This window comes from Meriones unguiculatus, chromosome 8, assembly GCF_030254825.1.
Source record: "Meriones unguiculatus strain TT.TT164.6M chromosome 8, Bangor_MerUng_6.1, whole genome shotgun sequence".
Lineage (NCBI taxonomy): Eukaryota > Metazoa > Chordata > Mammalia > Rodentia > Muridae > Meriones > Meriones unguiculatus.
The window spans coordinates 35054125-35081146 of record NC_083356.1 but is presented as its reverse complement, the minus strand read 5'-3'; the positions used below and the strand labels follow the sequence as shown (position 1 = coordinate 35081146).

General features: G+C 39.4%; 1 long non-coding RNA gene across 1 annotated transcript in view; it reads left to right on the top strand.

Moving 5' to 3' along the window:
• The window catches only part of LOC132655819 (uncharacterized), an 83307-nt gene extending 68476 nt beyond the window's left edge, over positions 1–14831 (top strand). The window contains exon 3 of the long non-coding RNA XR_009593694.1: positions 12725–14831. This is a non-coding gene — a long non-coding RNA (uncharacterized LOC132655819). The remainder of the gene's footprint in view (positions 1–12724) is intronic.
• Positions 14832–27022: the final 12191 nt, after the last annotated feature.

Below are 27022 nucleotides of genomic sequence, written 5' to 3'. Positions count from 1 at the left end.
TTTTAGTTTATTTTATATCCAGCCTATTTGCTGAAGGAGGTGTTTATCAGCTGTGGGAATTCTCCAGTAGAATTTTTGCTGTCACTTATGTATACTATCATATCAGCTGCAAATTGAGATACTTTGATTTATTCCTTTCCAAATTGTATTCCCTTGATCTCCTTTAGTTGTCTTTTTCATTGCTATTTTATTTTTTACAATTTATTCGTTTTATAACCTGATTGTAATCCCCTCCTTCATGTCCTTCCAGCCCCACCATCCCTCCATCCACCCCTATTCCCTCTTCCTAGTCTACTAAAATGCAGAGTTCTCCTCCCCTGCCATCTGACTCTAGCTTAACAAGTCTCATTAGGACTGCCTGAATCCTCTTCCTCTGTGGCCTAGTGAGGCCACATTGCCAGAGAGAAGTGATAAAAGAACAGGCAACCTAGTTCATGACAGAGGCAGCCCCTGTTCCCCTTACTCAGAAACCCACATGGACACTAGCCTGCCTAATGGTTACATAGGCTCCACCCAGCACGAGATCAAAGGGGATACTGAGACTCACAACCATACTATGGGCAGAGTGCAGGGAGTCTTATGGAAAAAGGGAGGGGTTGAAGGACATGGAGAGGACAGGCGCTCCACAAGGAGACTAAAAATGCTAAAAATTCTGAGACAGTGGGCCCTGAAGAGACTGATGCACCAACTGAGGACCATGCATGGAGAGGACCAAGACCCCTGCTCTTTTAGTCTTATTTCTCCAGTTATGACTTCAAGCACTATACTGAAGTGATACAGAGAGAGTTGGCATCCTTGTCTTATCCCTGATTTCAGTGGAATTGATTTAAATTTCTCTACATTTCGTTTGATATTGGCTATAGACTTGCTGTACATAGCCTTTACTGTGTTTAGGTATGTGCCTGGCAACTCTGATCTCTCCAAGACTTTAAATATGAACAGGCGTTGGATGTTATCGAATACTTTTTCAACATCTAAGTAGATGATCATGTGTTGTTCCTTTTTGTTTTCTCTCTCTGTTTGTTTATATGGAGAGTTACATTGATTAGTTTCAGTGTACTGAACCAACCCTGCATGTCTGTGATGAAGCCTACTTGATCATTGTAGATGATATTTTTGATATGTTCTTGGATTTGGTTTGTGAGTATTTTATTGAGTATTTTTTTTTTTTTTTTGCATCAGTGTTCACAAGGCAAATTGGTCTGCAATTCTCTTCCTTTGTTGGGTCTTTGTGTGGCTTAGGTATCAAGGTGACTGTGGCCTCATAGAGCCATCCACTCTTTGCGTTCCCCCTCTGCTTTGTCTCTTGTTTTCTTTGCTTGTTTTTATAAGAGACTATATCAGATCAGACGCCCTCGTCCTCTGGTTTTAGGCACCCTGTTCCTTCACACTATCTCCCATGGCGTTCTTTGATCCTCCAGTGTTAGAATTTGTTATAAATGTATCAGTTGGAGACAGGCTCCCCATTCTTAGTTGTTCTCTATGTTTTGACAAGTTATATCCTTCTGTTATGATTAAAAGCTTGTTTTTAAAAGAAGAAGCAAAACTGCACAAATGCTTCCATGTACAGCTAACTAAATAGGCAACAAAATCTCAAACTAGAGACTACTTTCAAGAGGAAAACTCTTAGTACCAGCACATAACATCTCTTCTAACATGAAACTTGCTCAATTTAGTCTAAAATCATTTCTGAAAATAGAAGTTAACTGGGGAGAAAAGTCTTTTGAAGAAAGTAGAAAATAGATGAATCAACTAACTTAGGAAAATTAAAGCTGGAACTTAAAAATTAGAAACCCAGTCTCCAAGTGAGTTCCCTAGGAAGGGGAGCAGGAGTTGTCTCTGGAATAAACTCAGTGGCAGGATCTCTGGTCACCTCTCCCTGGGGAATGCAGCCTTGTAAGGCCACAGAGGAAGACAATGAAGCCAGCTCTGATGAGACCTGATAGGCTAGGGTCAGTTGGAAGGAAAGGAGGACCTCCCCTATCAGTGGGCTAGGGGAGGGGGGATAGGAGGAGAAGAGGGAGGGCCACGGCTGGGATACAAATTGAATAAATTGTAATAAATGATAATAATAATAATAACAAAAGAAAAAATTTAAAAAGCAAAAATTTAGAAAACCACAGAATAATTAGTTACTTGGTTTAAGCACACCACTTTTTATGTACTGTTTGAGTTCATCAAGTTCTGAAAGAATGCTTGAATAGTAATTGTAGGATCAACTGCACAACCAATTATTATTCATGAGAGAGAGATTAATTCTGTATCCTTAATTAGATCTCGATTAGGTAAAATGATAAAAGAAGTTTGACATATGAAGGAGGAAAAGACTATCAGAGGAGAAGAAAAAAGAAGGAAAAGATGATAAGTTGCCCATGAGTCCAACATGTAGCACTTAGAGACACCTGGGAAACCACTGTATTCTATAAGCCAAGGGAGTCAGGAAGTTAATAGCTATAGAGATTTGTTATCAGCAGGTTGTAACCAGAAAACACAGGCATGTAGAGCAAGGTTACATCCAACTGTTCTGAGATATGAAGATGGCCAAACAAACTCTCATGATACAGATCTGGAAGCAAACAGGAAAAACCGGATTTGCCATATGTCAGTAATTGCATGAACTGATGCTATGACAAACTGAGGTTATGTTGCATTTTAAGAATCTAGGTAATGACAATTAAGTCATGAAAGGTTAAAATTTAAGATGTGCTTGGGTTGACAGCAGGTTCAATTGATACTAAGCTTTCAGTAGTGACAATGGTTCTAGATGAATGTTGATGATACGCTGCTATACTGGTGAGAAGAGACTAGAAATTCATTGGAACCACACATTCAGAAGAAATTATTGACAATAGTTGAAAGGGGTTGAATATAAGGCTGGCAGCTGATGCCAGGTTCCCTGTTGCCAAAACAAGTCAAATTTGGCAGATTGGGGACTATGTGAATCATCTCCCTGCTGGAACTTCAAGCTAGAGAGACCAGCTGTGACGTTTCTGGGCCATTGCCAGAAAAGCCAAAGCTTATTCCAAATGAAAGGCATAAACAAGGGGAAGGGACTAAACTAGAGTCAGTAATGAAACAGGAGCACTAATTCTTAGAAGCAAAAGACTCTTTACTGAATAGTTGTGAGTCCAAGGATAGCAACAAACAAACAAAACTTAGAAAAGACATCCAGTGTTGGACACAACAAGGGAGTTCAGAATGGAGCTTTGTTTATTGTAAAATGTTTAGACTTTCATTTTTTATAGACATAGTCTGCACAAGGCACAAATGAATCTTTGAATCTGTAAGTATTTATTGTTACTATCTTTTATGCAATGAGAAAAGTTACAAATGGTATAAGTGCAAGTAAGTCACTGCCCTTCCTTTATATAACTTCAAATGTTTTAAAACAGCAAAGGAAATGACAGCCACTGTGCATTGTGATATGAGCTATTAAGGAGGAAATTTTGATGTGGTATTATAGAAGACTTAGATAAGACTTGCCCTGAATAATCAGAGAGTTCTGTAGAGGAAGCCATCTTTAATATGATAGCAAACTGTTAAACAGAAATTTTGTGGTTTAGTTAGAAGTTTGTTCAGGAAAATGGTAAGAAGAGAAAGGTTGAAACATGCTTGGAAGTATATTTCATTTCAAAATTGTAGCATAGTTCTTATGAGTGTGTATGGTGTGTAGAATAAATGTAAGTGTGCATACTCATGAGTGACCATTGTGCACTCATTTAGGCATATACGTGAGTGGAGAGTATACTGAGAGGTGATGTTAGGAGGCCCTGAAATACTGGACACCAGATGGCCATGCATGCAATGTTCGGCTTCTTGTGTGAATAACCTTTGGTTTTGCAGCATGTTTATTTGCACAGATTCTTGGGTTTGGGGTTTCCAAATGACAGCAATTCAACTCAAAACACCTAGAAGTCATTGCCTCTTGTCACAAAAAATAGAGGTCGGGCAAATATCAAGAAGATGATACGGCTATTTATTCCTGCTTCATTTTTTATCTTTGCACATACTCATGCTCCTATTTTATTGTAAACACATTTTTTCCAGAGGCTACAGACACACACATGAAAACTTATCCTCATGGCTATAAGTAGCTATAACAAGCATAAAATTAATGAGATAAACAAAATCCAAAACTTTATTACATTATTTTATAATGCAGTTGACTTTAAGGTATTTAGACAAGTGAGCCTGACCTAATTGCACATGAGTTTTAAAGCAAAAATAATTTTTCAGCCATTAGCAGAAGAATTAAAAAATTCAAAAGATAAGAGGTCTGATTGCTCTGTTTGCTTTAAGGATGGAGGGTGTGTGCTGATGACTATAAACCCAGAGTGTTCTAGGAGTTAAGAACAGTCCCTGGTCGACAATGAGTAAGGAAACAAGGACCTCAGTTCTGCAATACTGAGAAAATAAAATTTGCCAACAAAAATGAGCTTAGAAGCAGATTCTGGCCCCTACAGACAGTCAGACTGGCAAACATCTTAATTTCAGTCTTGTGACATCCCAAGCACAGAACTCATTCTTTTTGTCATTTCTTTATTTCAATTTTTAAATTAATTCATGTTTTATTAATTACAGTTTATTCACTTTGTATCCCAGCTTTAGCTCCCTCCCTCATCCCTTCCCAGTCCCTCGTTCCATCCCTCTTCTCCTCCCATGCCCCTCCACAAGTCCACTGATAGGGGAGGTCTTCATCCCCTTCCCTATGACCCTATCTGGTCTCATCAGGACTGGCTGCATTGTCTTCCTCTGTGGCCTGGTAAGGCTCCCACTCCCCACCCCTTAGGGGGAGGTGATCAAAGAGCCAGCCACTGAGTTCATGTCAGAGACAGTCCCTGCTCCCATTACTAGGGTGTCCACTTAGATACTGAGCTGCCATGGGCTACATCTGTGCAGAGTTCTAGGTTATCTCCATGAATGGTCCCTGGTTGGTGTATCAGTCTCAGAAAACGTACTGGGCCCAGATATTTTGGTTCTGTTGCTCTCTTTGTGGAGCTCCTTAAGGTCTTTCTATCTCCCCCTTCTTTCATAAGATTCCCTGAACTCTGCCCAAAGTTTGGCTATGATTCTCAGCATCTGCTTTGATATCCTGCTGGGTAGAGTCTTTCAGAGGCCCTCTGTGGTAGTCTCCTGTACTGCTCCCTGTTTTCTCCCTCTTCTGATATCTGTCCTGTTTGCCTTTCTGAGTGAGGATTGACCACCTTACCCAGGGTCCTCCTTCTTGCTTAGCTTCTTTAGGTATACAGATTTTAGTATATTTATACTGATATATGTCTAAAATCCACTTATAAGTGATGCTCAACATCCTTAGTCGCCAGGGAAATGCAAGTCAAAATGACCCTGAGATTTCACCTTACACCCATCAGAATGACTAAGATCAAAAACTCAAGTGACAATGCATGCTTAAGAGGATGTGGAGAAAGGGGAACCCTCCTCCATTGCTGGTGGGAATGTAAACTTGAACAACCACTTTGGAAATCAATCTGGTGCTTTCTCAGACAATTAGGAATAGTGCTACCTCAAGATCCAGGTATCCCACTCTTATGCATATATCCAAAATATGTTCAAGTATACCACAAGGGCATTTGCTCAACTGTGTTTGTAGCAGCTTTACTCATAATAATAAATCTGGACACAACCCAGGTGTTCCTCAACAGAGGAATGGATGCAGAAATTGTGGTACATTTACACAATGGAATATTTCTCAGCTTTAAAAACAAGAAAATCATGAAATTTGCAGGCAAATGGTGGGAAATAGAAAAGATCATTCTGAGTGAGGCATCCCAGAAGCAGAAAGACACACATGCTATACACTCACTTATATGTGGATATTAGACAGAACTCATTCTTTAAATAACTCCTCTTTCAGCTAAACATGACCTACTAATCTATTATTTCAAGCACTAATTTTGTGGCAGCTTACTATAAAGCATTAGAAAGCACACAATAAGCCTTTGTTCCTTGAATACTTGGTTCAGGTCTAGCTCCAAGACACTCTCAAACAATTAACTGATTGACTCAATGTATGGCATATGTCTAAATCTGAGTTAATCTCTCTCTGTAGCCAAGAAAAGGGTGGACCCTCTAATTGATCCATGCAGGTCAGAGTCCATTCCTACAAGTCAATAGAATCAGAGTAGTAAGGACAATTGATAGTGTATCACATGGAACATTATCAAAATATAGATGAGGCAGAGTTGGGTGGATACTGTTTACAAAAGATAGGAGCAATGCATAGCTCTGTATTCAGATCACAGGATCATAATGGTTGAAGAATGAAGAGGAAGAAGCTAGAGTCAGGATTCTAAATGTGGAGACTTGTAATCATCTCTTAGAGATATGACTGTTACCCGAGAATGAGTAACGGAGTAAGTAAGAAGCAACATACCACCTGGAGCCAGAGGTTGGTACAAACTAGGCACTGAAATTTTTCTTGAATAAATAAATTCAGCAGTGAAGGGATGAGAGAACACTGATTAAAATGTGAATGGCTTCTGTAGATATATAGAAGACATAGCCAATATTCCTTTTAGCTATGTAAGCTGAGTTTCCAGGACCACAAAACCCCCAGGATTCTTCAAGAGAGAATGTATGTCAGAACGCAAATTCCAGAAGGTGGAGCATGATGACATAACACCCATTGTTCAGTCTGCCTTTGCGGGCCACTTACTGTTACTTGTGAATCACTGTAGGCTGAAATAAGTAAGTTTCCTCCTTGGCCATGTCTCCAGTCACTTGTCATCATTGCTCATCACCAAGGTAACTCCTCCTTACTTCCTTCCCATTAATTTCCATGACTAAGATGCCCTCCCAAAAAATGAGGCTACTTGTCCTTAGGTGCCTGCTGTGGCTGGCTGCCTTTGCTAAAAGCTTTTGCCTGTGCTGTGACCTTTATTTTCTCTGATATTTCCACGTCATTAACTCGGAAATTGTCCTTATATTAGTAAAGTTATTTTTCCCTATCAACTCTCAGCACTATGCCTCATATTCATATGGAAATCCTATTAAGTACTCAGGGTTGAGTGAGGAGAGTTGGACCACTATATTAAAAGAGATTAATAACTCTGGATAAATAATTCAGCTTCTACTCTTAAAGGCAGTCAATGTGTACATGGAGGTGGCTTATCTTTACCTGTCCTGAGGCTGCAACAACTTAGGAGTATTAATCTTTTCCGAGAATTGAATTTCCTTCCTGGAAGTCGTAAGAAGCCATATTCAGCACCCATATATCTTCTCACATACCAATAGCTGGGGAATATAACGGTTTGTAAAATAGGCACAGCTCCAATCCTGTGGAACTTATATTCCCTGCAGACCAAGATAATCAACAATTGGAATGCACATTGAAAATATAGTCATTAAAAAAAACCTTAAATTTATGTAAATGTAATACTAACATAAATTTGGAAGTATAAATAGGGACTAGGAAATTGAAATTGTTTAATGATTCCTGTTCTACATTATAAGATGATTCAATAAATGTTCTTTCTACTGTATTCAGAAGCTCCTGAATAATGTATGTATTATAATTTCTTAAAATATTACAATTATAACATGTAATATATTATAATACATTATAGTATATAACAATATTTAATATTGTATGTGTGTATATGTGTGACACCAAGTTTGTTTGATTTGTCTTTAACAATTAAAGAATGTGATAGTTCAAAACTCTTACCATGTCCTCTCCGTGCATGGTCTTGATCAGTGTATAAGTTTCTGCAGGACACCCTGGGCACAGAATTTTAACTTTGTTGTTCTCCTTGTGGAGCTTCTGTCCCCTCCGTGTCTTTTTATCCCACCCCACCCCACCCCTTCTTCCATAATACTCCCTACACTCTGCCCAAAGTTTGGCAGTGAGTATCAGCATCTGCTTAGTTCTTGGTTGGGTAGAACCTTTCAGAGGATCCTCTATAGTAGACTCCCATCCTGTTTCCTCTTTTCCAATGCTTCTGGTGTCTATCCTGTTTGCCATTCTGAGTGAGGTTTAAGCATCCTCCGTAGGGACCTCCTTAGTGTTTAGCTTCTTTAGGTCTCTAGCTTTTGGTATGGCTATCCTATACTATTTGGCTATTATCTGCTTATAAGTGAATGTATACCATGCCTGGTTTTTGGCTTCTGGGTTACCTTACTCAGAATGGTATTTTTTAGTTCCATCCATTTGCCTGAAAATTTCATCATTTCCTTGTTTTTAATAACTGAATAGTAGACTCCCTGCTCATATGCAGCTAATTGGTAGCTCAATCTCCATGTGGATTTCCGAGTAAGGGGATCAGGGGCTGCCTCTGTCATGAACTCAGTTTTCTGCTCTTTGATCATTTGCCCTTGGTGATTCAGTCTTCCCAGGCCACAGAGGAAGAGGATCCATGCAGTAGTGATGAGATTTGATAAGCTATGGGCAGTCCACAGAGGGGAACTCCCTCTTTCAGTAGACTAGGGGAACTGGATAGGAGGGAAGAGGGAGAGAGGGTGGGACTGGAAAGAGTTGAGGGAGGGGGCTTCACTCAGGATATATAATGAATAAATTGTGAAAAAATAAAATTAAAATTAAAAACTCTTATGATGTAAGTAACTTTTTAATGTATAGTTTCTGATTTGTTGTTATCATCATAGAATTTGACTTTTATCAGTTCAGATATGGAATTAATGTTAAGAAGTAAACTGCTTTTTCTTGGTTCACTAATATGTCTGGCACTTTTCTCTCTCTCTCTCTCTCTGTCTCTCTCTCTCTTTCTCAGCATACATTTTTTTAAGTTTCTTCTTTTTCAATTTTAATTTTAATTTTTTTTTCAATGCAGTTTATTCAGGAACCTTGAACAATCATCTGACCCTGGGGAAAGCCAGCCCACAGCTTAAATAGCCTCTGGGTAGCCAACCCAGGCGTGGCACGTGGGCAATGCAGATAGGTCCACATACATGGAAGCAAGCCAGATTCTCAGCCTTAGCCAAATGTGGAATTATTCGTGACAGAGAGCACTCACCATCAGGAAGGTGGAAGGCGGAAACCAGCTCCATCTTTAAGGCGCGGCATTACGCAGCTCTCTACAGTTCCCCCTTTTTGTTTTAGATGCATCAGGCAAGAGTAGAGGTCTGATCTCTGATATTAGAAATAAATTGGGACTTTGTACCCATGTTCATTTAGGTGTCATCCACCCAAAGAGCATCAGACCCGTCCGATACCTTTTTCTCAGAGGCGGGACCTGGGGCATCAACCCGCATGCAATCAGACATGCTCTTCTCTGGGTCCAAAGCAGCTGACCCTGAGTGCAGTGCTTAGCCTCACATCCTGAGCGTATCATTTTAGCTTTTTATGGTAGCCAACCATGCTTGGGGAGACTGTCCTGCTTCAATGGCTGTAAAGGCCTGAATGGCCATGTCTGCATTACTTTGTTGTGAGACTCTAATCTTGCATATATACCACAGGCAAAACAAGGAGACCAACACCAGAAGGCCTGCTAACGCTCTCATGCCTGCCCATTCCTTCAGATGATTCATGGCTGCAGCAATCCATGATGATAATCCTGTGGCTAGTCCTGCGTCCACTCTGGTAGAATTTACTGTGACAATGGCCACTCTCAGCTGCTCCATCGTAGTATCGAATTCTCCAGTCCAATTACCTAAAATATAGCTAGACAATTGTTTAGACAGATTTGCAGCACAGGAAAAATTCTCATGTTGTATGCTAGTGACACAAAGTCCAGCATACTTTCATTGACACCCCGGTTGAGCCATTTGCCATAGGGTATCAATTTGCTCCTGCACGAGGTCAATCCTCTGATTGAACACCATCAAGCCTCCTTTTAGTTGAGCTTTAATTCCTTTTTGTACATCTAAGGCATGAGCTACATTGGCTAAAAGATTATTCAGGGTCTGAGCAGTCTGCACAGTATGACTCGTGGCTAATGCCACCGTGGTAGCTCCAACAGCCGCCAATGAGATGGCAGTAACAATGGTGGCTGTAGTTCCAAGATCCCTTTTCTGTCTGAAGAGAGTCATAGCATGAGGTGCATCAATGGGCACAGGCACCCAGCGAGGCATGCGAGTAACCAGGGCATACCTAAATTCACTAACATTCCAGCATTGGGCAAAAAAGCAAGTACCATTACCACAATTACTTGGCTCTATCTGGCTAATAATGAATAAAAATGGGGGATGTAAACAAACAGGTGTGGGCTTATAGGGAATATTATGAGAAGCCTTAACCCCCTCGTTGGAACATCCTGCATCAGTTCTAGAACTAGCAGTGGTGGTGTCCGAGGTCTGAGTAGGTTCAGGAGACCATTGCCCCCAGGGGCGAGAAGTGCTTCATGTAAATTGACTAACTACATGTTTTCCTCCACTTTCGAAAGTCATTTAAGGTTCTTAAATTATTTCTTTTTCTTTTTTTTTTTAATTTTTCATCAATTACACTTTATTCATTCTGCATCCCCCCATAAGCCCCTCCCTCCTCCCCTCTCAATCCCACCCTCCCGCCTCCCTCTGCATGTTTATTCATTTTGTATCCCAGCTGTAACCCCCTCCCTTATTCCCTTCCAAATCTTCCCATCCTCCCTCATCTCCCCTCATGCTCCTCCCCAAGTCCACTGATAGGGGAGATCCTCCTTTCCTTCCATCTAACCCTAGCCTATCAGGTCTCATCAGGACTGGCTGCATTGTCTTCCTCTGTGGCCTGGCAAGGCTGCTTACCCATCAGGTAAGTTCGGAGTTCATGACAGAAACAGTCCCTGTTCCCCTTACTAGGATACCCACTTGTACACTGAGCTGCCATGGGCTACATCTGTGCGTGGGTTCTAGGTTATCTACATGAATGGTCCTTGGGTGGAGTATCAGTCTCAGAAAAGACTTCTGTGCCCAGATTTTTTTGGTTCTGTTGCTCTCCTTGTGGAGCTCCTGCCCCCTCCAGTTCTTTTTATCTCCCCCTTCTTTCATAAGATTCCCTGCACTCTGCCCATAGTTTAGTTATGAACCTCAGCATCTGCTTTCATACCCTGCTGGGTAGAGTCTTTCAGAGGTCTTCTGTGATAGGCTCTTGTCTTGTTCCCTGTTTTCTCCCTCTTCTGATGTCTGTCCTGTTTACCTTTCTGAATAAGGATTGATCACCTTACCCGGGGTCCTTCTTCTTGCTTAGCATCTTTAGGTGTACAGATTTTAGTAGGTTTATCCTATATTATATGTCTAATATACACTTATAAGTGAATATATACCATGTGTGTCTTTCTGCTTCTGGTATACCTTACTCAGGATGATCTTTTCTAGATCCCATCATTTGCCTGCAAATTTCATAACTTCCTTGTTTGTAATTGCTGAGTAGTATTCCATTGTTTAAATGTACCACAATTTCTGTATCTATTCCTCAGATGAGGGACATATGAGTTGTTTCCATGTTCTGGCTATTATGAATAAAGCTGCTACAAATGTGGTTGAGCAAATGTCCTTGTTGTGTACTTGAGTATATTTTGGATATATACCTGCGAATGGTATCTTTTAAGTATTTCTAACACATTAAATTTTAAAGAAAGCAGTCAGCCACTGCCAGCCTTAATTACAGACAATTCAGCTGACACTGCAAGTTATATTCCAGACTACCCAGTTGTAGAAGATAGAGGTAGGATTTCTTGGGCCCCAATAATTCATTTTTTTATTGTCCTTTGAATGCTGTAGCCATAGAATCTATGGGTGCAGCCTAAGATAACACATTACTTTTTGCAGCAGGCAGGTCACACTTCTGGCTCCTTTAAAAATTCTGTATACTGAACACATCCGGGGGTGTTCGTGTGTGTGTGTGTGTGTGTGTGTGTGTGTGTGTGTGTGCGTGCGTGCATGGGTGCACGTGTGCACACATGTGTGTGCATATGCCCCCATGTGGGTGCATGCATGCACATGGGCTCATGTGTGAATGCTTGCGTGTTTGTGTATGCATATACTCTATGAATCTGCTTAGATTCTAATCTGCAAGACATTTTATTTATATTCATTAGAGTTCATGTGGCAGAGCCTAAAAAATCCTTCTAGTCTGCTAGAAGACTTCCCATGGATGCCTGTACCCAGCATGAAGATCTTACTTGTCCTCTCTGGTGAAGCAGAAGCTATGCTTTCTACATTCTCTTCTAAGCCTTTGATGCTACAATTGACACCACTAAAATTTTCATCTTATTTGTGGAGTCTTATATTTTATATTCTCAATTTCTTAATCTCTTCTATTGCCTCTCCATCCTGAAGAAGCTCCATTCACCCTTTTTTTTTTTTTCAATTTGGACCCTTACTCATCTTTCAAGATGATGTCTTCACAGTATCATCAGGACAGCGAAGACCCAGTTCTTATCTCTGAAGCCACAATTTGGCATCTTATGCAGGCAAAAACACTTTGTGAAAAATTGGGATTCAGGTCAATATTGTAAAGCTGAGTTGGAATCATTCTGAGAAGTTGGGTCTCACCAAGCCAACAGGCTCATCGCTGTGCGTGTAAAGAGCTAGCAAGATTGCCATTAACCTGTGGACTTAGCTAGATGCTATTGTGCTCTTAATTCAGCCACCATCATTACCCACCAAAAGTCTCAAAGGAACCAAAATTGTACCATACATCCTTGTTCCATATTCTTGTGTCTTCTACAGATCTTAGCCATACAAGTCTTTATATTAGTTATTTTTCTATTGCTGTGATAAAACAGCACAACTAAGAAAATTTATTTATAATTGAATTATTATTTTGTGCTTACAGATTCAGCGGCCTGAGAGTTCACTACCAGTGTGGTGAAGGAATGGCGTCAGGCAGACATGACAACTGGAACACTGGCTGGGTGCACACATCTCCAACCACAAACAGAAAGCAAAGCATGACCTGGGCATGGAAAGAGGCTTTTCAACCTTAAAGCCAACCCCATCTCTTCAGCCTCCCCTAACAGTGTCACCAATCAGGCCCCAAGTTTTCAAATAACTGAAAATATGGGGACATCCCATTCAAACCACCAGAGTCACTGTTCGTCTATTTTAGCCTTTGGCTTTCTTAGTCACAATCAATGAACAGTCCTAATCACCCTGGAACCCAGTAGAAGTCATGTATGCCAATGTTCATTGAGTAAGGACTGCCAGCTTTGGTCCTCTTGTTTATTAGGAAGCAAACCTGGGCCTCTCCGTTGAGGTCTTGGGGCAGGTGAGCTCACATAGAGACCTGCTAAGTGACTTGATAGAGCTTTCTCCAAGTTCTCGGTGCAATTCACTCACACAACTGACAATAGCCCTATCATCAGAGGATGTAACTGTAAAGTCTGAACTAACACACTGTCCCAGGCTCAGAAACAAAGGTTTTGAAGGAGATCTTTTCTCTCCAAGGGTCCGTGCCTGCCTCAATCTGCCTAGTGCTAACAGAAAACAAAATAAGCAAAGAGCCTACTAACAAACCTCTCCTTCTGGAATGAAGAAAATCAAAAAGCTGAAAAAAATCCTGACCCTTAGATCTGCTCTCAACAAATGTAAAAGGAAGTCCTTTCATTTGAAATGAAAGAAATGACAATGTGGAATACACAAGAGTTTGTAACTTAGTTGTAAAAGCAGACACATAGTCAAATTCGGCATATTCTGACACCGTTACACATCAATCACTTTAAAAGAAAGGTTAAAGAAAGTGTTAAAAATAGTTAAAATAACTGCAATTAAAAACACAGTGTTCTTTCCTAAATTCAGTATTTGTATCACACTGCTTTACCCCAACGCCCCGCAAAAAAAAAAATCACAGAAGAACAGACAAAAAGATTTTCAAACCAGAAGCTGGGGAAGATTGATTTAGGACTAGGTCTTCCAGACATGGCAGGGTACTTGTACTAGTGAAATTATAGTAGCTGTGGTTACCTACATGAAACCAAGCCAGGTAAAATTCCAGCATAGATGGAGAAAGGAGTCACAAAACCTCACTACTAGTTGAGGAAGTATTGCCATTGGATGATGACTGATGTGGGAGGAAGAGTTGAGTTATTTTAGAGTGTAGCTTATGGTAAGTCGCCCATGCTTCAACAGCTGTCCCTGTTCCCATGCACATAAAAGCATCAGTAATTGGATTCAGGGGTTATTAAGAAATCAAAATTAAAAATAAAGAGGATATGGTTAGTGGGTCTGAGAGGAGTTTGTGGAAGGATTAGGGTATGGACACAATCAAAACACACTATATATATATATATATATATGAAATTCTCCAAGAATAAGTACAAAATATATTTTAAGTGTAGACTATGATATTATTATTACAAAATGGTCTTGGTGCAAAGAGTAAGTAAAATAAGAGAAAATTTATATGTGATTTAATTTGTTAACTTGGAATAGCTATTGATGTTAAATTTTGTTATGTTATAGACTCGAAATGATACCCCCTGCCTTTCTGCAGTTTTGTTCTCTGAATATTTATTACATTAACTATAATCAGGCACAGCCTGAAAATATGAAATGGAAAGCTCTCAAAATAAACAATTTATGCTTTAAATGACATGTCATTCACAGGAGTGTGGTGAAATTGTTCGGGATATATGAAATGAAAAATTCTAGACATAAATAAGTTTTGAGTTTCACATTACATGCCATTCATAGTAGCGTGATGAAATTGCTCACCATCCTGCTCTGCTCCACCCAGGATGTGAATCATCCTGAAGTCCAGCACTCCCTCACCTTATTCTCAATCTGCCAGTAAATCATTTAGCACCTGTCTGGGTTATCAGACTAGCTGTCATCATATCGCAGTGCTTGTACTCAGGTAACCTTTATTTGGTTTGATAATGGCCTCAAAGGGAAAGTGTACCGATGGTGGCATTTTAGTATAATAAATTGTTACAGTTGCTCTATGTCATCATTAATAATTGCTGTTAACCACTCACTGTGCCAAGTTTATAATTTAAACTTTATTGTTGTTATGTTATGCATAAACACTGGTGAATGTATAGGGTTTGGTACTAACTGGGCTTGTTGGAACACATCTGCTTTGATTATGCACCAACCACTTTACATACTGGTATAAATCAAAGCTTGTTGGCAGAAATCCTTGAATAGCTACACAAAAGCAAAGGACGAAGGACCCAGAGCTCATATTGACATAGAAATCACTGAGTTAAAAAATGCAAAGAAACAATGGAGCTCTAAAAGAATCAGTAAATTGTTAATAGAAAGTAATAACATGTTTTTCATTGAGCACATAATTTAAATGTAAACACAGTATACTCTCCAAAGACATAAAATGTTCAATATAGTAAAAAAAAAAAAAAAGAGAGAGTGAGAGACACAACAAAAGTTCATCCTGTCTATAGGAGGCTCATTTTCTCTTTAACATATAATGTCAAAGTAAAAATGTGGAAGAAGTGTAATTTGTAAACTCAGCAGTAAAAAGTAAGGTGGCTATACTTGAAAAAAAATACAATTTCAAACGAGATCTGTCACAAGAATCAAATACAGATACTACATAACAATAAAGAGCCCAAATCATGCCCAAAGGCATGTGATCATGTGTGCATTCAACATCAGAGAACCTAAGCCTGTGCATCAAATATCAGCACAACCAAACTGTGAAAACAATGGAATAATAATGAGATGTGTTTACTACCTCACTTTCCACAACTTGCAGATTATCCAGATATAAAAGAGACTTCATAGTGCTAAACACAAAATGGTCTTAACAGATCCATATAGAATATTCATTCTATCCAAAGCAGTACATATGAAATTTTCCTGAGTCAATGTACAATATTCACCACAATAGATCATAAACTCCAAAGTAAGTGCTAACTATGTTGAAAATAATTAAATCTTACTAAGCCTCTTTTTTGACCACATTTGTATGACTCTTAATTCGGTAACACAAGACAATCAAACAATTCACAAATCTGTGAAAGTAAAAAAATAAACTCTGTCCGATACCTTTTTCTCAGAGGCGGGACCTGGGGCATCAACCCGCATGCAATCAGACATGGGTCGAAAGCGCTGACCCTGAGTGCAGTGCTTAGCCTCGCATCCTGAGCATATCATTTTAGCTTTTTATGGTATCCAACCATGCTTGGGGAGAATGTCCTGCTTCAATGGCTGTAAAGGCCTGAATGATCATGGCTGCATCACGGGTCTGATGCTCTTTGGGTGGATGACACCTAAATGAACATCGGTACAAAGTCCCAATTTATTTCTAATATCAGAGATCAGACCTCTACTCTTGCCTGATGCGTCTAAAACAAAAAGGGGGAACTGTAGAGAGCTGCGGAATGCTATGCCTTAAAGATGGAGCTGGTTTCTGCCTTCCACCTTCCTGATGGTGAGTGCTCTCTGTCACGAACAACTCCACATTTGGCTAAGGCTGAGGATCTGGCTTGCTTCCATGTATGTGGACCTATCTGCATTGCCCACGTGGCACGCCTGGGTTGGCTACCCAGAGGCTATTTAAGCTGTGGGCTGGCTTTCCCCAGGGTCCGAGGATTGTTCAAGGTTCCTGAATAAACTGCATTGAAAAAAAAAAAATAAGCTCTGGAAAGACCAATGGCTCAAAGAAAAAACGTAGAGGAAAAGAAATCAAAGAATGTATCTAGCAAGATGAAAGTGTAAATACAATATAACAACACATATGGGCTTCAGCAGAGGTGTATCTATGAGGAAAGTTAAATGCTTAAATTAAAATCCTCAAACACATAGCGTTACTATTTCTCACTGTGCTAGATAAAAGAAGGGCAATTATTCACAAAGTTGGAAGAACTAAATAATATCAGAGACGAAATAATTGAAATGACAAAGACAATAGGAGAGACTGATGAGGCTGACAACACTAATAATTTAACAAATTTGACACAAGTTAAACATAATCAAGAAAAAGAAACATTAGTGAATACAATCATAAAGGAAAGAAGATAAATTACAATGGAAATCACAAGAACAAATAACCATGTGACCATTATGAACAATTTACCAACACACTGAAAGAAAAGGATAAATTACAAGAAACATGACTACTTACCAAGACTGAAGCATTTTAGAGGACAGAAAATGAAAATCTAGAAGCAGTAATCGAAACCACTGCAAAAAAAAATTAGTTTAGAACAAAAAGGCTTTGTTCATGAACTTAGCCAAATAATTAAAGAATAAATTCCAACCATTTGTAAACTTGCCCCTTCCACTAAAAAATGAAGATAAGGGAACAGTCTCAAATTCATAAGATTAGACTTATTCATATGACAGTAACATGACACTCCAAGAAATGAAAACTACATATCGATATCTCTAGTGAATATACCTGCAAAATTATCCAAAATTGCTATTAATAACAAACAAAAGTGGACATCTATTTCAAACATTATATACTATGAATAAGTACAATCAATTTATTGCAAGGATGGATAAACAAGTGCTAAAAAATAGGAAAAATAATCATGATTTTTATTACATGCAAAAAAGATAGTTTAACAGCAAAAACAAAGAACTAATAAGAAAGGCTTAGCAAATTAGGTGTAGGATGGATGTACTTTGATATAGCAAAAGCCATATTAGACATGAAAACCAAATAGCAAGCATCTCCTTAATCTGAAAATGTCAGACTTTCATTCTAATGGCAAATAAGAGTCCAAGATTCCAGTTGTCACTTCAGATTAGTGGGATTTTTAAAGTCCTACTAAGAGCATCAGGCAATGGGGCTACACATATGATAAAATGAATAATAGCATTTTTTTTTCAGAAAACATGAGGTTGGGTCCAAGCACCCATTTTTGATGGCTCACAACACACTGCCAGAGGATCTAATACCTTCTTGTTTCCACAAGCTGCTGCATACACGCAGAATACATATACACCAAAATACTAATGTACACGTATATTTTTAATTATTTAAAAAAAAACTTTCTACAGTATTTTTTGTCACATTCTTTTCTCTGGACCAGCTCCTTCCAGATTCTTCTCACCTTCCTCTCTATCCAACTCTAGATCCTCCCTGCCTTGAGTGAGTGAGTCTGGGGGCAGGAGGTTCTGCTGTATAAATTGGTCTCTTCCATTAGTTGATCTACAGTGCGATTAATATACAGTGTCTTCCATCACATATATGTTCAAGAAATACTAACTAGTTGTGAAAATACATTAACACAAGATGTTTCCTATGTGAGAATCTTCTTAATTTAAATTTTTTATAATTTATTCAATTTACATCCTGATTATACTCACTTTCCTCATTTTCACCCAGTCCTATCCTCCCTCCCACTTCCCCCCTCTTCTTCTCCTTAGTCCTCAGAAAGCATGAACCCTCCTCCCCTACCATCTGACCCCAGCCTATCAAGTCTCATTAGGACTGCCTGCATCTTCTTCCTCTGTGGCCTAGCAAGGCCCTCCACCAGTGAAAAGTGATCAAACAGCTGGCAACAGAGTCCATTTTGAAGCTAGCCCCTGCTCCTTTCACTAGGGACCCACATGAAGACTGAGCTACTTGCTGGATACTTCTCCATGCATGGTTCTTCGTTGGTGCATCAGTCTATGCAGGACCCCCAGAGCCCACACGTTTTGGCTCTGTTGGTCTTTTTATGGAGCTCCTGTCTGCTCTGGATCTATCAATTCCTCTTTCTTATGACACCCTGCACTCTGCCCAAAGTTTGGCTGTGAGTATCTGCTTCTATCCCCTATAGGGTGGACTCTTTCAGAGGACATTTATGGAAGGCTCCCATCCTGTACCCTCTCTTCAGCTGCTTCCAGTGTCTATTCCATTTCCCTTTCTGAAAGAGAATTAAGCATCCTGCCTAGAATTCCAAAGTGGTTGTGCAAGTTTGCTCTCCCACCAAAAATGAAGGAGGGTTCTCCTTTTTCTACATCTTTACCAGCATGTGCTGTCACTTGAGTTTTTGATCTTAGCTATTCTGATAGGTGTAAGTTAGAATTTCAGAGTTGTTTTGATTTGCATTTTCCTGATGACTAAGGATCTTGCATGTCTTTAAATGTTTCTCCACATTCAATATTCCTCTATTGAGAATTTTCTGTTTATTTCTGTACCCCATTTTTTAACTTTTATTAATTACACTTTATTCACTTTGTATCCCCCCATAAGCTCCTCCCTCCTCCCCTCCCAATCCCACCCTCCATCCCCCTTCTTCATGCATGTCTCTCCCCAAGTCCACTGATAGGGGAGGTCCTCGTCTCTTTCCTTCTGATATTAGTCTCATTTGGTTTGCTGGATTTGAATTTCTCGAGCTCTTTGATAATTATTAAAGTTCAGGGTCAGGGCTGTCAGGAAGTGTACCATGCCTGGTTTACATTACTTCCAATACATTTGTTACATTTCAGTGCACCAAATATATGTTAAACAAACATTAAATGATTAAATATTTTGTCTGCTAATCATGGTGGTCTTAATGCAAGGCATAATGTATATATTCTCATAACCCATTAGATACATTTCTTTATAACTTAATTTGTTTTCTCTAAGTGAGAAGCTTATGTCTACATTCTGAGAAGCTGACCTGGTAACTGTATATAATCCATTCACAATGCCTTGGTTTTAAGTGTTGTAAAAGAGACATGACTTGAAACAAATGCAGAACAATGAAATGAGCAGGAAAAAGAGAATCAAGGGATGAGGGAGGGAGGCTTAATATGTGGCTTAGTAAGGATTATTTTGCTTCTATGACTGTTTCTTCAGCTAATAAAATGAGGTTGTTTTGATGTGTTTTATATCAGGTATCTTTCTTGCTCTGAGACAAACTAGCTGACAGAATCAGTTTAAGGAAGGAGAATTTATCTGAGTTCACAGCTTAAAAGTTTCAGTCCATCACAGTGAGGAAGACATGGTTGACCCACCTGGTCACATTGTATCCACCCACAATCAGGAAGAACAAAGTTGAAGACCGGGGGACAGCTAGTTGTCTGCTTTACCTGTATTCTGTTTTCTTAGTGTAAGAAGTGGTACCACCCACATTCCTGGTGAGTCTGTCTATCTCAGTTAACCTAATCTAGAAACATCCTTAAAAGAATGACAAAGAGTTTGTTTCCCTGATGTCTGTAAAGTCTCATCAAAGTGTTAAACACGATCATCTATCATAAGACCCTTAACTTTAAGATAGAACTTCGTTTTTACATCTTCTTAGTTTCAGATAAGTAGTAACAGCCCCCCAAGGAAATCTCCATTCATCAGAAATATAAGGCATCATAAAATTAGTACATAGGTGTCAAAAAATACAAAACTGGTTTCCATGAGAATCCTTCCCTTGCCACTGGTTAGTGAAGACACTGAGAATTGGAGTGCTACTGGCAACAATTACTCACTTCTTTCCAGTTAAAAGGACACAATCTAATTTGCATTTCTGAATATGCATGAGAAGCTTTCAGTTGAAAAAAGATTTTGCCAGTTGTGACAAGGCCTTCAGCAAAACTGTGACATGAGTGTTAGTGATGAGGGTGTGGAACTTCTTTCTCCGGCAGGAAGGCTGGGGGATCTGGAGAGCTTCCACACTGACTCTGTGGGCGAATGTCTCACTTTCTATAAGACCTAAAACAACATCAGTTTATACTGGCTTCTCTTGGCACTAGGGCTCAGAGTGACATGGCTAACATATTTTACTTCATAGGAAAGTGGGAAGAATGCTGAAATGAAGGCTGAAGGACTGAAGAATAAATCTACCAGTAGTTATCTGTTTCAACAAACAAGCCACTGAACTTCTTCTTAAATCTACATATTAAAAAAAAAAAAACATGCTGAGACTTATGGACAACCTTTGGGCAGAGTGAAAGGAAAGAAAGAAAGAAGTAGGAAATAATAAGACCTGGAGAGGACAGGGGCTCCACAAAGGGAGCAACAGAACCAAAAAAATCTGGGCACAGGGGTCTTTTCTGAGACTGATACTCCAGCCAAGGACAGTTGATGGAGATAAAGTAGAACCCCTGCACAAATGTAGCCATGGCAGTTCAGTGTCTAAGTGGGTTCCCTAGTAATGGGAACAGGGACTGTCTCTGACATGAAATGATTGGCTTGCTCTTTGATCACCTCCCCCTAAGGGGGAAGCAGCCTTACCAGGCCTAAGAGGAAGACAATCTAGTCAGTCCTGATGAAACCAGATAGACTAGGATCAGAAGGAAGGAGAGAAAGACCTCCCCTATCAGTGGACTTGGGAAGGGGCATGTGTGGAGAAGGGGGAGGGAAGAGACCTCTGGGGGATACAAACTGAATAAGTGTAATTAATAAAAATTAAAATAAAAAAATAAAAAACTGAACTGGTACATAAATATATGAGATGCTATGTACTGTACAGTGTTCAAATCAGGAAAATATACATTCATCTCTCCAGACATTTGTCAGTTTTTGTAGTAAAACTATTAAAAATCCTTTGTCCTAGTTTTTAAACTTTTAATACTATTTTAAATTAAAATAACATTATATCCCCCACCTTCCCCTTTCCTTCTTCCAAACCTCTTCATTATTTCCTCTCAAATTTTTCTTTTATTATTTATGTGTATGTGTCTGTGTGTGTAGAGATAGATATGTGATAAACAGATGATATATAGATGATGCTGATAGATGATAAATGAAAAGATATGTATAGATAAATGAAATATAGATAGATGATGAATGATAATAGATACAGATAGATACATGATACATATATACACAGGTAATAGATGATAGATAATACATAGATGATATATAGAAAGGTAAATGATATATAAATATAGATATATAGATAGATGATATATAGATATGCAACCTGTTAAGTTCATTTAATGATGCTTTTATTTCCATGGTTTCAATAATGACCACTTGGTATTTTTAAAATCATTTGGAGTTGCCTATTAGAAAGACCATTTCTCCCTCTATCAACAGTTATTCATAGGCCCTCTGTGGTAGGCTCCTGTCCTGTTTCTTGTTTTCTCCTACTTCCAATGTCCATCCCATTTGTCTTTGTAAGTGAGGATTGATCTTCTTACCCCAGGACCTCCTTCTTATTTAGCTTCTTTAGGTGTACAGATTTTAGAATGTTTATCCTATCTTCTTTAATTTAATTTAATTTAATTAATTACACTTTATTCACTTTGTATCTCCCCATAAGCCCTTTCCTCCTCCCCTCCCGATTCCACCCTCCCTCCCCCTTCTTCCCGAATGCCCCTCCCCAAGTCCACTGATAGGGGAGGTCCTGCTCTCCTTCCTTCTGACCTTAGTCTATCAGATCACATCAGGAGCGGCTGCATTGTCATCTTCTGTGGCCTGGTAAGGCTGCTTCCCCCTCAGGGGGAGGTGATCAAAGAGCAGGCCAATCAGATTATGTCAGAGGCAGTCCCTCTTCCCATTACTATGGAACCCACTTGGACACTAAACTGCCATGGGCTACATCTGTGCAGGGGTTCTAGGTTATCTCCACGCCTGGTACTTGGTTGGAATATGATTCTCTGGGAAGACCCCTGTGTTCAAATTTTCTGGTTCTGTTGCTCTCCTTGTGTGGTTCCTGTCCTCTCCAGATCTTACTATTTCCCACTTCTTACATAAGATTCCATGAACTCTGCCCATCATTTGGCTGTAAATCTCAGCGTCTGCTTTGATAGTCTGCAGGGCAGAGCCTTTCAGAGGCCCTCTGCGGCAAGTTCCTAGGTTGTTTCCTGTTTTCTTCTTCTTCTGATGTCCATCCTCTTTGCCTTTCGGGATGGAGATTGAGCATTTTAGTCAGGCTCCTCTCTCTTGATTAGTTGCTTTAGATGTGCAGATTTTAGTAGGTTTATGCTATGTTGTATGTCTATATGAGTGAGTATATACCATGTGTGTCTTTCTGCTTCTGGGACAGCTCACTCAGGATGATCCTTTCCAGGTCCCACCATTTACCTGTAAATTTCATGATTTCCTTATTTTTCATTGCTGAGTAATACTCCATTATAGGTCTAGTATCCACTTATAAGTGAGTATACACCATGTGTGTCTTTCTGCTTCTGAGATACCTCACTCAGGATGATCTTTTCTAGATGCCACCGCTTGCTTGCAAATTTCATGATTTCCTTGTTTTTTTTTTTGCTGAGTAGTATTCCATTGTGTAAATGTAGCACAGTTTCTGTATCCATTCCTCCATTGAGGGGCATCTAGGTTGTTTGCAGGTTCTGGCTATTACAAATAAAGCTGCTACAAACATGTTAAGCAAATGTCCTTGTTGTATACTTGAGCATCTTTTGGATATATGCCTAAGAGTGGTATAGCTGGATCTTGAGGAAGCAGTATTCCTAATTGTCTGAGAAGGCGCCAGATTGATTTCCAAAGTGGTTGTACAAGTTTGCATTCCCACCAGCAATGGAGGAGGGTTCCCCTTTTTCCACAACCTCTCCAGCATGTATTGTCACTTGAGTTTTTTATCTTAGCCACTCTGATGGAGGTAAGGTGAAATATCAGGGTCATTTTGATTTGCATCTTGCTGATAGCTAAGGATGTTGAGCAGTTCTTTAAGTGTTTGTCATTCTATATTCCTCTATAGAGAATTCTCTGAAAGACTCTACCTAGCAGTGTATCAAAGCATTTGCTGAGACTCATAACCAAACCTTGGGGAGAGTACAGGGAATCATATGAAAAAAGGGGGAGTTAATAAGACCTGGAGAGGACAGGAGTGCCACAAGGACCAAATATATCTGGGCACAGGGTTCTTTTCTGAGACTGATACTCCAACCAAGGACTATACATGGATATAACCTAGAATCCCTGCTCAGACGAAACCCATGGAAGCTCAGCAACCAATTGTTTTTTCCTAGGACGGGAAACAGGAACTGTCTCTGACATGAACTTAGTGGCTGGCTCATTGACCACCCTACCTGAGTGAGGAGCAGCCTTGCCAGAACACAGATGAGGACATTGCAGCCAGTCCTGATGAGACCTGATAAGCTAGGTTAGATGGAAGGGGAAGTGGACCTCCCCTATCAGTGGACTTGGAGAGGGCATGGGAGGAGATAAAGGAGGAAGGGTGGGTTTGTGAGGGAATGAGGAAAGGAGCTACAGCTGGGATGCAAAACGAATAAAATGTAATTAATGTAAAAAATAAAAATTTAATTAAAAGTAAACAGTCATTCATTCCCTTACTTTTTATCTAGGGGTGGATTTTCCACATTAGTATGTCTATTAGAGTTGTCATTATTCATGTCTATATAAGTAAACATATTATTATGGTATCATGACTACAGTTTCCCTGTCATTTTTTTCTGGTTTCCCAGCATACATCATATAGTATTTTCTATAGTCACCTACTGTACAATATCACATCAGAATAGTCTTATACAGCTGATGTTATTGGCATAAATCAATCTTTCTCCATCACTCTTTTCTACTATGCTGTCCAGGCTCTGGCAATGACTTTTCTAGCCTAAACTTGTATGATCCAACATTTCTTTTACATGCACATGTGAGTGAAACCATATGCCACTTGTCTTTCTGTTCTTGGTTCCTTTCCATTAAAATTATTATCTCTAGCTCCCTGAAGGTTATTATAGATAAAGGCTATCTTCCTATTATAGCTGAATAGTATTCAATTATGTCCATGCACATCTCTTTATTGGTTCGCAGTCACTTTGGCTATTTACATTTTGTGGTGATTAATAAAAATAACGTAATAAATATAGGACTATATCTTTGTGTGTATATATGGTAATTAATTTGTTAGGACACTTGGTAGCTGTAATTCTGTGTTCTGGGAAAACACTGTTTCCCATGATGGCTGCAGTGATTTTTGTTGCCAGACTTCCCTTTCCTATATACACATTCTTACCGGCACTTATTGACATAGATCTTTTTGTAACAGCTGGAGTGGACTTATTTCATTATATATCCCTCAAGAACTGCTATGTTCCCTGGTAACTAGTGATATTTGACATTGTTTCTTAGAGAAGTGATCAAAATGTTGAATGTTTCCACCACTGGAATCTTCTCATGAAAGAGGTCTGTTGAGATCTATTATTATTACTATTTATAATCATATCAATTCTATAAGATAAGGACCTAATCCTTATGACCTCATTTAACCTTAATTACCTCCTAAAGGCCCTAAATCCAAAAGAAGTCACACTGCGGATTCAGCCTTCAGTATAAAAACTCTGGGGAAAAGTAATTCTGATCACAGCAATATACAGCACTGTAATCTGCTGTAAGCGTGTATAACAGTAATAAGCAGGCTATAATATCGTTATTAAATCTGATTGAAATCACTTTTATGCTGTCACAGTTTGAAGATTGTGTCTTGACCTTGCTCTCTGAGATGAATTCCCATGGTCAGTAAAATATGCTAATTGATCATCAAGCAATCCAAAAATCAGCTTCCATTTCACCAGTCTTCTGATTTTACACAAGGAGCCTCTTGTCCCAACCTGACATGAGTAGAAATAGAAACGTACCAATTAAATGATTGTTCTGTGTATCAAAATCCTCATTGGAATATGTTGGACAGGAAGCAATTTTCTCCTCACTTATTTTCATGAATATACATGACTGAAGTGTTGAAACCAAATACACATTAGTCAGAGTCTGTATCCAATATGAAAGTGTATCTAATTTATCTTTCTTTTATATATATATAGCCTGGGGTTAAAAAAAAATGAATGGAGAAAACTGGCAAAATCACCAAATATTTATATACCGCTTCGCAGTTTAGAAAGATCATGCATGCTCTTGTGGAGGAGGTACGTTAGCTATCACTGACTCAGAGATAGGGCTGTGAAATGCTAATTTCTCCCAAGATAATTCAACTGTTACATTACCAGTGTATTCAAATAATCCCATCCACTAATTTTAGAATCTGAGCTTCTATTCTGTCCTTAAATGACTCTGAAAATCCAAATCTTAATTTTTATTTTGTTCTGTAGTTCATAAAATTTTGACACTTATTAACTTAACCAATCTGCTTACAAGAGTCCTGTAAGCTGGACATAAGAAAACTGAGGATGAGGATTTGGGGGTGATTAACTCACAAAAGGTCTGAGATGATAGAGTTTTTTTTTTTTCATTATTTATTACAATTTATTCACTTTGTATCCCAGCTGTGGCCCCCTCCGTTGTCTCCTCCCAATCCTACCCTCACTTCTCTTCTCCTCCGATGCTCCTCCCATCGTCCACTGATACAGGAAGTCCTCCTTCCTTTCTATCTGACCCTAGCATATCAGGTCTCATCAGGACTGGCTGCATTGTCTTCCTCAGTGGCCTGGCAAGGTTGCACACCCCCCCCCAGGGAGAAGTGATCAGAGAGCCTGCAGCTGAATTCATGCCAGAGACAGCCCCTGCTCCCCTTACTAGAAACCCACTTGTAGACTGAGTCTCTGTGTTACATCTGAACAAAGATTTTAGGTCTCTCCATGCATGGTCCTTGGTTGGGGTATCAGTCTCTGCAGGGCCCCCAGGGCCCAGTTTTTATGTTTTTGTTCATTTGTTTGTTTTGTTTTTGTATTGTTTTGTTTTGTTTTGATTGATTGATTGGCTCTGTTGGTTTCCTTTTGGCGCTTCTGTCCCCTCCAGGTCTTTCTATCTCTCCCTTCTTTCATGAAATTTTATGCACTCTGCCCAAAGTTTGGCTATGAGTCTCAGCTTCTGCTTCAATGCCTAGCTCAATAGTCTTTCAGAGGCCCTCTGTGCTAGGCTCCTGTCCTGTTCCCTGTCTTCTCTTGTTTCCATTGTCTATCACTTTTACCTTTCTCAATGAGGATTGACCATCTTCCCTGGGGTCTTCTTTGTTGTTTAGCTTCTCTAAGACTATACATTTTAGTATGTTTATCTTATATGTATAATATCCACTTATGAGTGAGTATATACCATGTGTGACTTTCTGCTTCCCAGTTACCTCACTCAAGATGATCTTTTCTAGTTCCTACCATTTGCCTGAAAATTTCATGATTTCCTGAGTAGTATTCCATTGTGTAAATGTACCACAATTTCTCTGTCCATTCTTCTGTCGAGGGACATTTAGGTTGTTTCCAGATTCTGGCTATTATGAATAGAGCTGCTAGGAACATGGCTGAGCAAATGTCCTTGATAGGGTTTAATTCCGAGCATCAGCAATCTGTCTTCACATGATTCACATAGCCCTGTGCCCCA